Genomic DNA, 17,890 nt, shown 5'->3' with positions numbered 1-17,890 from the left:
AATTTTCTTTCATTTTTTCCCACAAAACCTGTGAGGGGTACTTAGCCTAGACCCACAATTTTCTGCAGACCTGTAAACTGGGTTTGGCTTTATGACAAGACTGCTGACAAGAACCACATGAAGTTTAACAAGGGGAAGTGTATAGTCCTGCCACTGAGGAGGACCAACCCATCGCAGCAACTTTATGCTGGGGGTTGAATGGCTACAAAACAACTTTGCAGAATATGACCTGGCTCCTGGTGGCCAGAAAGCTCAACATGAGCTGTAAAAGCATGATTGCAGATGAGCAGGCCAACAGCATCCAGGATGCATGAAAAGGAGCAGGTCAAGGGACGTGATCCTTTCCCCCTAACTTTTTGCTGGCAAGGCACAGCTGGAGTGCTCAGTCTATTGTTGGGTTCCACAGCGCAAGAGACACAGGCGTGTTGGAGCAAGTCCAGTTATGGTTATTAGCAGGTCTACAAGGAAGGACTGATAGATCTAGGACTGTTTAACCTGTAGACAAGGTCTTAGCAATGCTTATAAATATCCTTGCAGTCTTGGGCAACCTGGTCTGGCTCATCCTGCTTTGAGAGGGAGATTTGGACTAGGCAATCTCCAAAGGCCCTTTCCCATAAGAACTGTTCTGTGATGCTGTGATACTATGAAGTCCATCTGTCCAAGGAGTCCTGATGGAAGCCCTCCTTGCATCCTTCTGGTGGGATGACCGTGGCATGCTGTCAATGTAGAAAATATTGCACAGTATTCTGACTTGGAAGGGATGCACAAGGAACACTGGTTCCACCTCTTGAAATGGACCATACAGGGACTGATCCCACAATCTTGGCACTATTAGCACTGTGCTCCAGCCAACTGAGCTATTCCCAGAGTTACCCCTCCCCTGTTTCTCTTTCCCTCCCAGCTGTAGACACTCCAGGGAGTAGTGTGTTTACCAGTGGCTTCCAGAGGTTAACAAAAATCTTATCATCACTGCAAGAGGGTCACAGCTTCTTATTTATGCCTCAGCAGTGTCAAAGGCCAGCTGGCTGGAGGGGTAAACTGGCCATGCTCAGAATAAAAGTATTCCCACAAAGTTAGGAGTAACACTCCCACCATGCAGGGAGCCACATCAGTCCCAAAACAGTGCAACCCCCATAATTTTCTATATTGCTAGGGAGATGGAGGCATAGATACCGTGGTATAAAGGTACAGATGTATTCCTTTACAGATATGCTAAAGTGAATAGTATGCTGCACAATAATTTATAGGTCAAAAATGTTAAACACCCTTTTCCATCTTTGAATAAGGCAGAGTAATTTTAACAGACTGTCACAACTCTTTGAGGTGAGCTGGCTTCTGACATTCAACTAGTACAGTTTGGTGAGGAAATTGCCCAAGGCTTTGGAACTGGTATAGTAGAAGTGACTTTTCTCCTGTCCTTATTAGGTAGCTGGAAAGAGATTACAGTATGTGGTGTAAATTTAATGTCACCCTGGCAGGAGGTGGTGGGTTAGGAATCTTGTCAGTCACTGATTTACTGCTTAAGAGTAGAGAAAGGCTTTAGAACAAAACCCGTAGGAGCATTATAAACACTTTTTTTCTTGTCAAGATGTCAGAACACAACACAGGGTAGCCACTAAGCTTAAAAGTGATTTATCAAAAAAAAAAAGACCACCTAGAGATTATCTTATTTTTGTCATTTTAAAAGGACATGAAAAGATCATTTTTTGTCATATCTCTTTCCTGTCAGTAAACAAATCTGCAGAGGGCCAATTTACTCATAAACTGGCCATTAATGTTATGAAACTCTTCTAATTTCTAACGTTTCATTTGTTGCTGTTACTTAAAATTATTTGTGATATATTTTTCTAAGTTACTGTCTTTCTCCACTCTACAAATTTTAATTTCCATGTTCAAAAAGCTGAATTTTCTCCAGGTTGCAGGAAGTATTCAGACTCTGTGAAATATTTTAATGCCGAGAGATGGAGACTTGTAAAGGAGAGCATTGTTAAAACTCTGACATTTTATTCTGATTTTCCATCAGTGGTTATGGTTCCAGAAAACTGCAATTTAAGACATTTTGAAATCCTAATACTAATCATATGAAATAATAGCACATTATATATAGAACCAACAATAAAAATAACCTTTGTCAAGACTAAAAACCTAGTAGTAGAAGTTATAAATGGACAGCTTCAGTGTGACTGGATTAATAAAAAAAAAATTCCTCAAGACCCCAAAAAAAACCTGTGTTTGATGTCAAGGTCAGGATTCAAACACAAAAGCAACGTAAAACAAAGCAGAGTATTATTTTTAGCAATAATAGTACCTTATCCAGAGTTGCAATTAAAGCTGGTGTGAGTACAATACAGACTGCTTACCTATTTCCCTTCTTATGGTTAGTTTGGGGTTTTTTTATGTTTTGTTTTTTTTATTACTACCTGAAAAGTGCTGCTCAGCTTTGAAGCTACTTTGTGTAGCACTTTTAAATGGAAGAGACTCAGATTAACTTAGAAAACATTTTGCAAATCTCCACCATGGACAATTATTTCCAGAATCTAAAATATATGGGCTGAAACAAACACCATATAAATTTATGATTTCCATGGAAAAAATGTCCTTGGGTTGCTGTTGGTATAAAGCAAGGCCTGGCTCAAGCTTCCCAGCAGTACATATCAAACAGAGTTTTCCAAAACCAGGGAGAAGAAGGGGGAGAGAGGCTGCTCAGAGGCTGTTCACAGTTGGCTAAAAAGAGCATCAGGATGGGAGGCCACTCACAGAGTCTTGGTTTGGAAGGACCCTGCAGAACACAGCTTGCTTTCATTCTGCATCCGAGAGGCTGGAAGAAATTGGGATCCAGTGCTGCTTCTCAAGTGCGGCAGCATTCCTACTACTTCCCTGCTGGTGCTGATGTTACTTTGGAAGTCAGCAAGGCTGAGTTTTCCAGGCCTAAAGAACAAAGAAAGTGGACACATGACAGTCAGCTGTAGCCTTCGGGATAGTTGAAAAAGGCAATTTTCTTTCAACTGAGGAAATTTGCCTTTAGGACTTGGGCAGAATGATTGCTATCTTGGCTTTTGTACTTCCAGAAGAAATACTTTTTTTCTTGTGATGCTAGCTGGAGGGACCAGACCATTCATCATCAATGCATGTGAAAAAAAACTTGTCAAAATACCAGAAATAAGTGGATTGCTTGTTCCCAGGGTAATTTCTTCTTAGAAATGCAGGTGCGGAAAACTTGGATATTACAGGAGTGTGGACAGATTTTTATATCTATACCTGATTTGAAGTCTAGATACAGAATTTTTTAGTTTTGTCAGTTCAAAACTAAAAGGCCACATGCACTATGCATTAGGAAATCAGCATTACTCTGTGGGGAAGTCATGGGGAGCATGGGGTGCAGGGAAGGACTGTGGCAGCTGCTGCCTGCCCTGCTCGACTCAGGGAGATGCTGCTATGGGAAATCAGCCAGGCAAGAAGGGCTGAGAGGCACTGCTCTTGTGGTCTCTGCCAAAGAACCTTGTAAGGGTTCTGTTATATTTCAGTCTTAGCTATTTTAATCTCTATCTGACATTAAAAGTAACAGGAGTTAAAAACTTTTCCTTGACTACTATTACTTTTTGTCACTTTGTCTTCTATAAGAAGAGTTTCTAATTTTTTCCTTCCTTATTATAACAAATATGCTGATTTTAAATATTTATGGAAGCAAGAAACTATTTTTTCTAGTGCAAGAAATAAGCATAAACCAGTCTGCCTGATCTGCAGCTCTGTTGCTGGCTGAGGAAAGAGAATTCTCACTAGGCAGAGAATTATCTCCTTTGTACCAAGGGCATCATATTTTGGTGGTCTTTTGGGCCTCATTCTCAGGAATAGAGATTGAGACAGAGTGGAGAAGTGTTCTTCCACCTAATTTGCTTTTCCATTTGAAAATCTAAATTTTCAGAGTACCTTTTCTCAGTTTCTCAGTTTAGTGTAAGCCCTTTCTAGCTTACTCTTTCTTTTCAGAAACAGCATCCCTTTCTGCCCTCCCTCCCTCCTTCCTTCCCTCTCTCCCTCCCTCCTTCCCTCTCTCCCCTATGTTTCCAGTCAAGTGAGATCATACAGCCAGCACAGGAGCAGAGAAATGTTTTAAGGTGAAAAGCTGCTAACAGGCAAGTTTTTTGTCAGTGCTATAACTGTCCTCATTTAATTCACATTCTATTGAAGTTGTTAGTTTTTCTACATTATTCAAACTCCTAAGGAACATTTTTGACATCTAGTTACCTTTCAAAGCAAAACCTAGAAGAGAGGTAATCATGTAGCTTTAGAAGTGTTGCAAAAAAAGAGGTTGCCTACTGGTTATGGATATATGTCTGAAGTGGTATACAGTGCGTTTTTCCTTGTCATTTGCACCTCCAGTGACAGCAATATTTCATTTCCGTTTCTACACAGGAGCATGGCTGGCGAGTATAAGGGTATTTATCTCTGAAAGGCAATGCACCACAGTCATCAAGCAAATTTATCACAATGCAAGCACACATCAAGGTGATCAGAATTGTCTTCTAAAGGTTGAGCACCTCTCCTATGAAGACAGTGTGAGGGAGTTGGTGTTTTCAGGCTGGAAAAGAGAAGGCTCTGGGGAGACCTTAGAGCAGCTACCTAAAGGTACAAGAAAGCTGGATATGGACTGTGTAAAACAGCATGTAGTGATAGAACAAGGGGGAACTTGTTTAAGTTTTAATTGAGACAATGTTTTTATTTGATGCTAGGAAGTTTTATTTAAACTGAGAGAATCCTAACTGACGTTAGGAAGTTTTATTTAAACGGAGAGAATGTTTTATTTGATGTCAGGAAGATAGTCTTCACTGAGAGGGACAAGACATTGGAACAGGTTGCCTAGAGAGGCTTTGGATGCCCCAACCTTGGGGGTGTTCAAGGCCAGTTTGGATGGGACTTCTGAGCAACCTGGTCTGTGGAAGGTGTCCCTTCCTATGGCAGAGGGGTTGGAACTCGGTGATCTTTAAGGTCCCTTCCAACTCAAATCCTCCTTAGATTCTATGAATTCTTAAATCTCCTGACAGAGGTCTGTTTCTATACTTCACACATTATGGAAACAAACTTCTATAGTTAGAATTCTGTGGCATGTTTGATTACTTAGCATTCACCTGTTGTATGACTCTACACACAAAATTTCATCTAGCTATCTGATGTTCCCTAGTGAACTTGTATAAAGATGGTTTTTTTTTTTTTTTTATTACAGTATGAAGATTTGATCTCTAGAACTTTTGATATCTAGTCTTTTCTTGCCATTCAGCTACTGATTCACTGTGATCAAATTATCCCTTTATTACTTTTCAACTTAGGGTTTTTTTTTGTCAGCAAAAGGAGTGGAACTCTGAGTATACCAGAGTAGACCATTTTACAGTCCTCAAATAATATTTGTTGATTTTATACATACCAGGTGTGGGTATTTTGGTAAGAACTCTTTGTAGAACTCATGTAAATGTCTTCCAGAAAAATATACACAATTATTCTTTTTTCATAGCAATACCAGTCATAATATAGTCTGACTACACTGAATACTTGAAAACATACATTTGATCCCTACACTATGATGACATTTTTATCCTTCTAATGAAGATTGAATTTTTTCATTACTCTTATTTTCAGTCTTGTTTCAGCCCAAGAAGTAAGAAGGTATTTTTTAGAAGCTGTAATTAAGAAAGTATAAGGAGATTATGTACAAAGAAATTTCTTGCACATCAGTTCTCAAATATATGGTCTAAATATACTGCAAGCTATTTGTAAAACACTGATGACACATTACTTATTTTTCTGTGCATAAATATATCCTCTTCTTTGTCATATAATTCTCTTTGTTACATATTATATATTTTTGTTGCCAGAACAATTTTCTGGCTGTTAAGATAACTATAAAGCATCATAACAAGTATTAAAATAAAAAATACATTAAAGACTTCATCTGTCATATATTTCTCTGAAAAAAAAATCATAAAGTCAACAGCATAACTGAAAATTAATCTGTCCAACTCACATTAATGTTAAGTTTATTATTTAAACGGATAGACATATTTATGAACACTATTTTCAAATTTTTAACAAGGGAAATGATTTTGAAGAAGGAGGGGAAAAGCAGAGCAAAAGATGGGGTATAAAGTATGTAAAGCATTAAAATGAGGAAATATCTCTCTGTCACAATAGTTACAGAGGCTCCAAAATGGTACTGGATATTGCACAGGCCCTGGCCAGGCTTCGGACTTTGTCAGACATTTATGTGGAAGCTACAACAGTTCTGTTATATACATAGTTCCTATATCAGAATATGTTTTATTTCACAGTATCAGATAGCATCTCCTTAGAGATATTTCAGTTCTGAATTAGATCCAACACATATAAAAGAAGAATCCATCAATATGGTTCGAACTCTATGTAGAAAGAGGATGGAGTAAAACACACAGAGACTTCAGGGATTAGAAAACTCAAATACAAAACTACTCCCCTCACCATGCCTCTTCTCAGTTCTCTCAAATAACTTGTCCTGTGATTGTGCTTTCTCCTCTGTCTACTGGCAGCTGACCAGCATAGCTTCAATGACTTTACCGTTAAAGCTTTTTTTGGCACTAAGTTTTTTCTTACCATTTTCTGTTCTTTAAAATGCAATGAGTGTTCATGCTAAATTATGCAATAAGCACATGCATTGAACAGACATAATGCACCTTTGCTCATGGAATTTGTCAAACCTATTTCAATTGATTGGGAAAAGATTGTGTGATTTTTTCACTGTAGCTCTACAGCCAACTAGCTGGTAATCCAGAGAAACCTCTTTTTTTTTTTTTTTTTTTGGTCTGAGCCAAAGCATTTGTACAGGAGAGGCAAGAATAAAGCATGAGTAAAAGCATGAGCAATAGTTCAAATGCTGTTCCTGTTCCTTGCAGTGTGCTTAATTCTTCATATCTGCTGTTGATTCTAGCTGAGAGTTTTCATGTTAAAGAGCAAGGAGAAGAGACACAGGGCAGATCTAGGGAAGGCAGAAAAGGCTTTGGTTCAGGAAAGGGGAGAAGGACTGACAGTGAGAACAAGACTGAAGATTTCATTTGACTCAATGTAACAAAAATCTTGTGATTGTTAGCTATGATCTGAGGTAATTCCTTCCTCTTTCTTCTCTCAGCTCCAGAAAATCAGCCTAGCCTGGTCAGGCCACTATGTGTATGAGCTTAAATTGAAATATTTCTTATTCCAAATAGGTTTATCATTATTCCTCATTAATACTATGGGATCCCCTAAGCTTCGGGATCATCTTGTAAATATTTAGACCATGGAAAGAAAAAAACCCAACTGTCTTGCAGACATAGTTAAGTATTTAGCTGTTGCATCCTGGGTTGGTTCAGTTAGGGGTTTTAATAAATGTTAGTTAGCCAGTTCTATGTACCCCCATTTTCCCCTCACAATGGTCTGCTCCAGGTTGTCTGCCATTGGAGCATTCCCATTCAGTCTTGTAGCCACACCCTGTTCATTCCTGAAACTTCTGTGCCAGTCACCCCATCCCTGCAATCCTATTTGTCCCAGAACCCTGTACCCACCCCTGTTGTGTTCCCGTTGGCTGCTGTGGTCCACGTCACTCCCCCGTTGCCTGTCCCCATTGGGCGAGGGGGCTCCCGCCCCTATCTGCCCACCCCCTATATAACCCCATGGTTCCTTTGTCTCGTCACCATCTTGACCACGCACGGGCTGGGAGTGGACACCGCCCTCCACCGCGGCAGCCACACAGGAATAAAAGTTCTCCAGTCACACAGGACAAGGTGTGCCTCCTTCGTCCCTTTATCTCCTCTCAGCGTCGGCCACAGAACGTGCCTGGCCCACACAGAGGCTCAACCCCAGAGCTCCGCACAAATGCAGAGGCTCAACCCCAGAGCTCCACACACACGCGGCAGCCCCGGTGTCCCGGACAAAACGCAGAGCCGAGCTGGGCTCCCGAGCCGTCCGGACCGGGGCGAGAAGAACGCAACGCCGCATTTAGCTGATTGCAGCTATTCACAGCCTTGAGCTGTCTTTACCAGAGTTATCTATTTATTTAAATAAAGGTGTCATTGTAGAACACTGTCCTAGGCAGTCCAGACATAGGTTTTTTTGACAGATAAATAATTCCAGGTGGGTCACATTTTTAGATGACAGTGGTTTGAAATCACAGGTTAGCAAATACCAGGAAGTCTTTATTAATCTATGGCAAGATATAACACTGAGGAAAATGGTTCTTCCTAAAATAAACAGTAAATCTTTTGCACAGTTAAGCTTGAAGCTATTTCTGAAGCAGTGGTCTAGTAATGTAGGGGTGGTTCTCTATTTTACCTTGTCTGAAAATTTGACTTGTAAGTTTCTTGCTGTATTGCAGTTACTTCCCCAAATTTGGGTACCTAGGAAGGGTGAAGACTTGCAGCATGGAAAGGAAAGGAAAGGAAAGGAAAGGAAAGGAAAGGAAAGGAAAGGAAAGGAAAGGAAAGGAAAGGAAAGGAAAGGAAAGGAAAGGAAAGGAAAGGAAAGGAAAGGAAAGGAAAGGAAAGGAAAGGAAAGGAAAGGAAAGGAAAGGAAAGGAAAGGAAAGGAAAGGAAAGGAAAGGAAAGGAAAGGAAAGGAAAGGAGAAAGGAAAGGAGAAGGGAGAGGAAGGGAGAGAGGAGAGGAGAAGGGAGAGGAAGGGAGGGAGGAGAGGAGAAGGGAGAGGAAGGGAGAAGGGAGAAAGGAGAAAGGAAAGGAGAAGGGAGAAAGGAGAGGAGAAAGGAAACGAGAAGGGAGAAAGGGAAAAGGAGGTCCTGTGTTCTAGATTTGTGACAACAGACAAATGCTAGGAGAGGGATAGGTCTGTCCTTTGAGGGCATAAGGGGAATTAGGAATTTGCAAACTAAAGAAATGTTGGGTGGTGACTGGTAATCTCAGTTAACAACTTTTGTAGCTATTCTTGCTGTTGTTATAGTTGAGGCAATTACTGTATTACATATTTAAACGTGTAGTGCTGAATTTTAGAGAAAACAGGTCACAATATTTTGTGTTTCCAACATATTTTCTTGAAGATCATTAGCTGGGAGAGGTAGATAATTTTAAAACATGTTGTTCCAGGCTCATTAAGTCTTTTGAAGCCAGACAGGAAGGAAACAGAACCTCAGAGACTATTAATGCTTTGGGGCCTGCTTAACAGTACATTTCATAATGAAATGCTAAACCAGTATAATTTTTTTTTTTTATCTGCCTTGCTTTGTAGGTCTTTTTCCCCTCTCTTGAATTGTCTTTATCATATCTATAAATTAGTTGTTTTTAATGAAAACTAACAAAAAGGAATGGACAGGCTGATGTGAAGCTCAACTAAGAATGAGTGACTTGGGAGGCAAATCTTATTTATAGATATGTTTTATCCTAGTGCTTCATTTTCAGAATAAAGTAGCACTTTAAATATTTGAGATGGGGTTGGAGAGTTATGTAGAAAATATGAACACCCACTTGTACAAAAAGGGATTGCTGGTGATTATACTCTTAGCATGCAAATCTCTTATGCAGATCTGAAAATACCATTTTGATGCTCTGCAATATTGTAATCATCTTTTGGTATTTTTAAAGCTGTAACCCAATCTCTTATTTTTGGGGAAAAAAAGTTAAAACAATATGATGGCAATTACATATATTACAAAGTCAAACTGACTTTGAGCACCTGGAGGTACTTCTTTGGTATTACCTTTCTGTTTTCACTTTGTTCCTAATGAAGATTACCTGGTTATGAAAACATAGTGTCAATTAAATGTGGGTGAGGGACAATGACAGTCAGGAAAGGGGAATCAAATGAAATGTTTCTAAAAATGTTAGTGATATGTGATCTACAACACATCAGCAATGCTCTTCCAGAGTAATACTGTTGACAAACTGTCTAGAAAGATTTTCTGTTATAATAAGCTGGTGTGTTCCAGATATTTTCCATATTTGTTCTTCCTCTTTATCATAGTAATTCTTTAAAATATTTTCTCCCACTTAATCTTTCTTTCACCTTCTTTCTGATTTTGGTGGTGCCTGTGACCATGTATTCTGTGCCTCTCTTTCTGCTAATGATAGAGCCTGCAGGCTCTGTCACCACACCTGCCCAGCCCTGCCCCTGTTCCCCCACCCTATGGATTCATGACGAGGTGGTGCGGCTCCCTCTCGGCAGACTCCCAGCTTTAGTGCAAGACAGAAGTTGCTGGATCTTGCCAAGTTCAAGATTCAGAGAAACAGCTCGTTATTTATTGCAAGAAGCAGTTCCTGCCTGTTGCTGCTGAGCTCAGGGGAGGGGGAGCTGCGCCATTCACTCTCTCAGGGGGAACTGTTGCTTCCTTCCATATCAGTTTCTGGCAGCATTGACTGATTTCAGATCTCAGTGGGAGCTTTAAGGCAGGAGTGACTGCATTTCAGTGTGCTGAGATACTTCTCTAGTCTTCCTCTGATAAAGTCTTGTAGGCGGATTTTTCCTCCCTTGCCTCTGTTTATAGTATCCATGAAAATACATGGTTAAGCTTGGGGAAAAAAAAAATTGTGGACATACTTGTACCTACTGCTGAGAACTTACAGTAGTCCAAGATTTGGCATGTAATCAGCAATCTGCAAGATAAGTAAGAATTCTACATGAAAACTGATAATTTCAGGAAAAAAACCTGCAATTACTCTGCTACCACCCCTCCTGTTACATAAAATGTGTATCGGGGTAATAAGAATCAGTTAAACACTGTGACTATAAGGTGATTGCCAAGATTAAACCAAGGCATGTGTTGGATTTCATCAACCATGTCTCAAATGAATTTTGTTTTGTAGATATATTTAGAATTTTTAAAAAGTGTCCTATGTTGGACTGAAGATTAAATTCCCCTTATGAAAAAATAAGTTCCTGTTTACAGCAAAAAAACTGCTGTGTCTGATGAGCAAACATCAGTAATTGTTTATTCAGCCTCAGTCATCATAAGAGAGGCTTTCTCCAGAAAGCAGAAACTGTAGCTTGTCCAAGTCCATCCTCTGCACATCCTCTGTGACTGTGGCTCTGGTCTGAACAATTGCCCACAGACTTTTGTATCAGCCTTGGGTCTTGTAAAAATAATTAAATTAGTAAGAAATATGAAAACCCATAATTATCAAGGTAAATTCAAAATCGTCAGAATACTTTCAAGGCAGTAAATAGAATTTTCAGTGAAGTTACAAAAGCACAAGATGCTTCAAATGCCAGGACATTAAGACCAGCTTGGGCACGTAAAAATGAAAATAAGCTGCACAGCACCGTGTAGGTAAGAATACACCTGTAAGACTCCTTACTCTAACTATCAGATTTATAAAATTCTCTAGGTAGTTAAAGCTCAAGAAAGGAAGCTTGAATGTGAAGAACATGTTAACAGCATTTGACTGGTAGAAACTTGCTGGATAAACATTCCTGTTTATTCTCAAATGAGAATTTTTTACCTGTTGTTTCAGAGTGAAGTGTGACAGACAACATTTGTGACTATACTCTAAAGCAGCATTGGAAAAGAAACATGTCCCAAAACACCCTGCTATTCTTCTGCACAGTCAATCTTCATAGGATGAGGAATACTGTTTCTTCTCAGGATTTGAAATATCAAATATATGATGTCGGTATATGTCTCAATTATGCTATTAAGGGCATCACATAAAATAAAAAATGCCACTGTAGCATTTAAATGGCTAAATTTCTTTTTCTCATTCCTTTTAATTTTTCACAAGTAGTTTTCACCACCAATCATTTTCTCATGCAGCAACTAGCAATTTTTATTCTCTCATCCCTAAACCTCAAGAGGATAACAGCAAGGCTGATACCAGCATTTCTCTAAGCTTTGTAGTGTTCAGACTCTCTAACTTCTGATATTGAGAATTACATGAACACCTACTTCTGACCAATGATACTTTGCCTTGGGGCAGATTAGAGTGAAACAACACTGAATGATTGTCATATTGTTGTGCCTTAAAATTATGTAAACTGATAACCTGCTAACTGATTTAAAAGGCTTGGTTTTTGGCAATAAAGAGCACTCAAAGGAGTGCTGGGGTCCCTATGTCACTCATGCCTGGGGTCCCTATGTCACTCATTATTACAACAAATTCTTATACATGTTTAAATAAATAAATATCTAAAAATAAAAATTTAAAAAATATATGTAGGGGTTATTTTACAACAATTTGGTTGCGATGGAAAGGAGATGTAGCCATTTTTGCTATTATCTGTAGAAATATAGCAATATAAAAGCATAAAAATAACACTTCAGAAAATTTATAAGGAAAACAAAAAGAAAGGTTAAGAGTAGAGTGATAACAGAGAGGAAAGGTATCACCACTCATGGAATAAGCAGTGAGACTTGCTTGTTGCAATTTTGATGTCCATTTGTTAAAGCAATGGTCACAGTCTTGGTCTGTTGGGTATGGGGCCCAAACCACAGAGTTCAATGGGTTAATATAGCTTAGGTTTTAGAAACACCCAGGTACCTTCCCTGTGGTGGGGGTTTACACTATCTGCTGCAACACTGTGTGTCATGCCCAGGCCTCTTTTGGAAAGCTCTAGAAATGAGACTGGGGGTGTTTCAGATGTGTTTGATGGTTTATGACACCTCCTAAGACACGGCAGCTCCTTCTCATGTCAGTGTAGCTGAGCCAGTTATGCCCCATCAGAAGGGAGGAAGACTTTCAGGCCTATGTGTGGATGTCCTGGTACTTCCCCCAAGGGGAGTTTTCACAGCTGAGCCAGTTGTGCAAGGGAGGAATTGTCATGATACAACAGCACTATCCCACCTCACAGGATCCTCTTCTTATCAGTCTTGTCCAGATATGGCCCAAAATCCAGCTTGTAGCCCCCATGGTGGATGGTTTGTGCTCACCCCCTCTGCCCCTGGGCTGTGACCCTGCACATCCTCAGCAAAGCAATGCTGCTTTTGCAAATGGTCAATTGTTTGAGTCATTAACCATTAACGTTTGTCTCTCCCAAGAGGGGACACAGCCAGGATAGCTGACACCAGCTGACCAAAGGGATATTCTATAGCATGTGGCATCATGCTCAACATACAAAGCTGAGGGAAGAAGCAGGAATGGGTGGGAAGCTTGAAGTGATGGTATTTGTCTTCACAAATAACCACTACATGTGAAGAAGCCCTGCTTTCCTGGGGATGTCTGAACACCTGCCTGCCCTTGAGAAGGAGTGAATTATTCCCTTGTTTTGATTTGCTTGTGTATGCAGCTTTTGCTTTACTTGTTAAACTATCTTTGTCTCAAAACACAAATTTTCTCACTTTTAGTCCTCCAGTTTCCTCCCTCATCCCACTGTTGGTCAGTAAGTGAGTGGCTGTGGGGTGCTTAGTTGCTGGCTGAATTTAAACCATGACAACCACCTTTTTGATGCTTCAATGATGCTATGGCACCATCTCCACTTGTGCATCTGGGCTATGAACAAAGTCAGGGAAACCATGTTCAGCCAATTTGTTGGTATATTTTATAACAGTTTTCAAACGAGAATGATGCCCTGATCCAGATCATAAGGTCACCACACAAACAATTATTCTGTCATGAATTACAGTGATCACATACTACAGCAAAATATATGGAGAAGATGAGTGCAAGGAAAACTCTCAGTGCCATATTGCTGGTGGAGAAGTGGTCTCATGTAGCCATAGAATCATAGTTTGAGTTGGAAGGGACCTTAAAGAGCATCTAGTCTAATATCCCTGTGATGACCAGGACATATTCCATCAGGTCAGGTTGCTCAAAGCTGGGTCCAACCTCATCTTCAAAGTTTTTAGGGGTGGGGTATCCACCACCTATCTGTGTAACCTGTTCCTGTATTTCACCATCCTCATTGTAAAAATTCTTCCCTCTCTTTAATCTAAATCTACTCTCGGGTTAAACACGTTACCTCTGGTCCTATTGCAACAGACCCTGCTTAAGAGTCTGCCCCCAACTTTTTTTTTATAGGTTCTTTTTAGTTATTGGAAGGCCTCCCCAGCCTTTTCCCATAGGAGAGGTGGTCCAGCCTTCTGACAATCTTTGTGGCCCTTACCTGCATCCAATCCAACAGGTCCATGTTGTTGCTGCCCAGCTAAGCAGAGACAACAGGAAAAACTCTGACCGGTATAAATACTTTTTGTTATAGAGACTGAAGTGCAGTGCCCAACCTCTTGTTCTCCTGAGGCTGTTAAGTGCCCTCATGGTAACTTAAGTAGAAATCAGAAATGGCAATGCTTTAGATTACCCTTAATCATTTAGCTGTGCAAAGAAGGATGTTTTCTTCCACATACTAATTTCCTTTCCCAATAGTATATAGGCAGTTACAGCATTTATTTTGCTACTGATCACTTGATGATTATCATTACTTAGTATAATTTAATCATTAATTAATGATTTTTTTCAAAGATAGAAATTTGTATTCTTATGGCTAATCCTTGCCAGTCAAGCCTCTATTGAATCTGAAACTTTTTAATTTCTGTCAGTATGTTTGTTATTTACACTCATTTACTGAAAGCAGAGCACTGCAAGCTTGGGAGAACCCACCTGACAAACACAATTTCCTAAGCTTCTATACCTAAAGTTAGCTTAATTAGGAAGAATACTTCATTTGAAAGAAGGGACAATTAGAGCAGCAAGATGATCAATAATTTTAAAAAAAGTCTTTGAAAATATTGCTTTGGCAATTTGAAAATAGTTCTGTTTCTTCAAGAAAGAAAAAGAAAGTTCTCTGAGAAAAGAAAAATGCTAATATCATTAGGTTCATCAAATTCTCTTTTTTCCATCTTTGCTTGGTTTGGGTGTCAATTAATAGAATTAATAAGCCTAATTCTAAAGCAAACCTTTGTAATATGTGATTGTGTGATCTAGATCATGAAATGAACTTTATTTTGTCAAACTGGAGAGCACTGGAAAGTTAATGCTGTTACATCTGGTTCTTTCCAGTTTGTGTTTGTGAGTACTGGATATAAAACATTATGAATTGTTACTTCTTGCTGAAATTTGGTTTCTCCATTACAAAGTACAGGATATGAGATATCTGCACCTTCCCTGGTCCCTTTATAATGTATAAATGTATCAGACTACTACAGACCTCATGTTTTCTATTTGGGGGAGAGTTAACTTAATAAAAGCATGGTGATGACCAGCTTAGGGCTGCTTTCAATGGACCTTTTAGTGGCAGGAAAGAGAAGAACTCATTAAAACAACAAGATAAGAGATGTAAAGGTGCATGTATATCTAAATCAGCCAGACTTTCATGGGGGATTAAACTGCTTGCCTGTCCATCTCCTGTAGCAGTCTGTAAAATAGAGGTACTGAGATAGTGCCCTTGACTCTCCCACAGAGAAATGCAGGTGTTCATGTGCCCTATCAGGATCTTTGATCTGAACATTTTAAAGAGTTGTACCTTTGCTGTTTTAGGAAGCAGCTCTCTTTTAGGTAGCAATAATCTCCCCCTCCCCTGTGTTTTGTTTTAAGGTGGAAAAGGGAGGTCTGTGTATCAAGTGGGATTGAATATACTCATGTTTATAGATAGAAGGATTATATGATTAGCATTAAAAAGTATACATGTGTTATATTTGTGTCTACCTTTGATGATGTCTGTTGGAATTCTCAACTATACATTATGTACAGACATAAATATGTGATGTAAACATACATCAAAATATGTATTATATGTACATTTAATCTTCAACACATACATCATAGTTTACACTGACATGAGATACACTGACATAGGAAAGGAATTTATGCGAATGTTTTTCAGAAAATGAGATGCATGTATTGTTTCCAGAGCTTTTCTCTAAAGCAGAAATATCTTTACAATGAATTTCTAAACTGAAATCCGACTACTGAAAATATAGAGTGACTGTCAAAACAAAGCCAGTCTTTGAATATGTACATATTCAGCTTTCCACATTCATGTTTGTGAGTGAATAAATATACCTGTCTATATACCTATGCACCTAAATATTAATATAACTCTATATCTAAAACATAGATTAGTGTAAAGTTTATGTCACCTGCTACTTTTAAAGAAATGTTCAATATAAATATATATATATATTTATATATATGTGTGTGTTTTTTTATTTTATATATAAACATATATAATCATATATACATATTTTATTTTCTCCCTCCTTTCCTCCCCCTTTTTTTTCAAAAAGAGGAAAGGTTGTTGCATACTTTTTCTTTGTTTTTTTCCTTTAGAAAATATAGTAAACCAAAATGGTTTTGGTTTCATTTGTTTGGATCTTTTATATTTGCTTCTTTTAATTTTTTTTTTTTAGTATTGAATGGACACAGTATCCTTGTATGGTTGAAAAATATGCTTTCGTGTACTTTTGTAAAGCTCTGTTTTCTCTCTTATGTTTCTTTTAATCTTTCTTCTTTTGTCAACATAATCTCATGCTTAAAACTCAGATGATATTTATTGAAATGATCCTAAAATAATTGTATTCAAAATGAGATCAGAATGAACAGATTATTCTAAAAATTACTTTCAGCTGATCTGATTTCCACCCCATTTCAAAAACTGCAAAAGTTTTTTTGCAGGTCAGATGATGCAACTGAAAGTTCACACTTTCAATCCAGTGTGAACTTACTCTATGTAAGACAATTAAATACTTTATAGTCAAATATATTATTCTGTATTTTTTTCATAAAATCATTGCAAATGTATGAGGCCAAATCATTCCAAACATCAATAGTTTGGCAAATTAGACTGGGCTTCACTTTTGCTTAGGGTAGATTTTAACAGTTTGTTTGTTTTTTTTTTTTTTCCTGAGGCTCTTAATACTTTATTTTCTGTATTCATTCACATGTTTCAGTGAACAATCCTTGATATAATATAGATTTGTTTTGGTTTGTTATCTTTGGTGGGAAGTTATTTAAGCTTGAAACACTTCTAGTTAATTTTTGCTACCAAGCTTAGCAAAAAAGGTGAATTTGTGACAATTTTTTACAAAATCTCCTTATCTAGCACACTATGTGCAGCATAAAACTTTCTTGCAAAGGTTTCAGTTAAGACATTATGAGATTCATAGACATCAGACAAAATTTGTGCTCTTTATTTAGGTCTTCTCTCTTAACAGTACTTCCTACAGTTACATTTAATTGTCTGCTTATAAAGATATTTTTTGTTTATTCATCTTAATTGTGCTTTGTTTTCAGTAATGGTGCTGGAGATTCCATTGCAAGCAATAGTTTTTAACTTGTGTTCCTGTCTTGTAACAACCTGGGGAAAAAGATTCAAAATTTTGCCACTGGGACATCATTCCTGCTTCTCAGGGGTCTTGTTATGACTTAAGCTTTACAGTAACTTTTGTGCAAGAGGTTCAAACTCACTGAAACATTTTGCCTCTTATAAGGAAATCACCAGTTGAGCTCAGTATCTGTGAGGGCCAAAGGGAATTGTTATGCAGGCAACTGTTCAGGTGGGGCTTTGCCATTTCTCACATGTCCCCATCATGCTTCAAAATCCTATCCCTAAGCCTAGTAAACCTAAGATGCTGCAAATTCAAATGTCCCTTTTTTGAGAGGTGACAGTAAAATGATTTGGTTTGTTGTTACTATTTTTTGTTATGCATAAAATTTCCAAATGGTGTGACTCAGATTTGGGGCAAAAGTTTGCCTGTTTATAAAAGTTTGCCTATTTATGTCACAAAGTGTCTTCTTAGGACCTGGTATGTCAAGATTTCCTTTTTTTTTTTTTTTTTAATTGAGACAGGAAGATACAGATCTGCAATGATTTAGGACGTAACCATTTTTTACATAAATTTTCTCACTCTATATTCACAAAGAATTCATGGAGGAATAATTTGCTATATGTCAAAGTTACAGAAAATCTTTGGCATTTTTTGGATCACTAACCATGCAAAGAACTTTGTGACAGTTCATTTTTCATGTT

Source organism: Vidua macroura, chromosome 3 (assembly GCF_024509145.1).
Source record: "Vidua macroura isolate BioBank_ID:100142 chromosome 3, ASM2450914v1, whole genome shotgun sequence".
NCBI lineage: Eukaryota > Metazoa > Chordata > Aves > Passeriformes > Viduidae > Vidua > Vidua macroura.
This window is presented reverse-complemented; position numbering follows the sequence as displayed.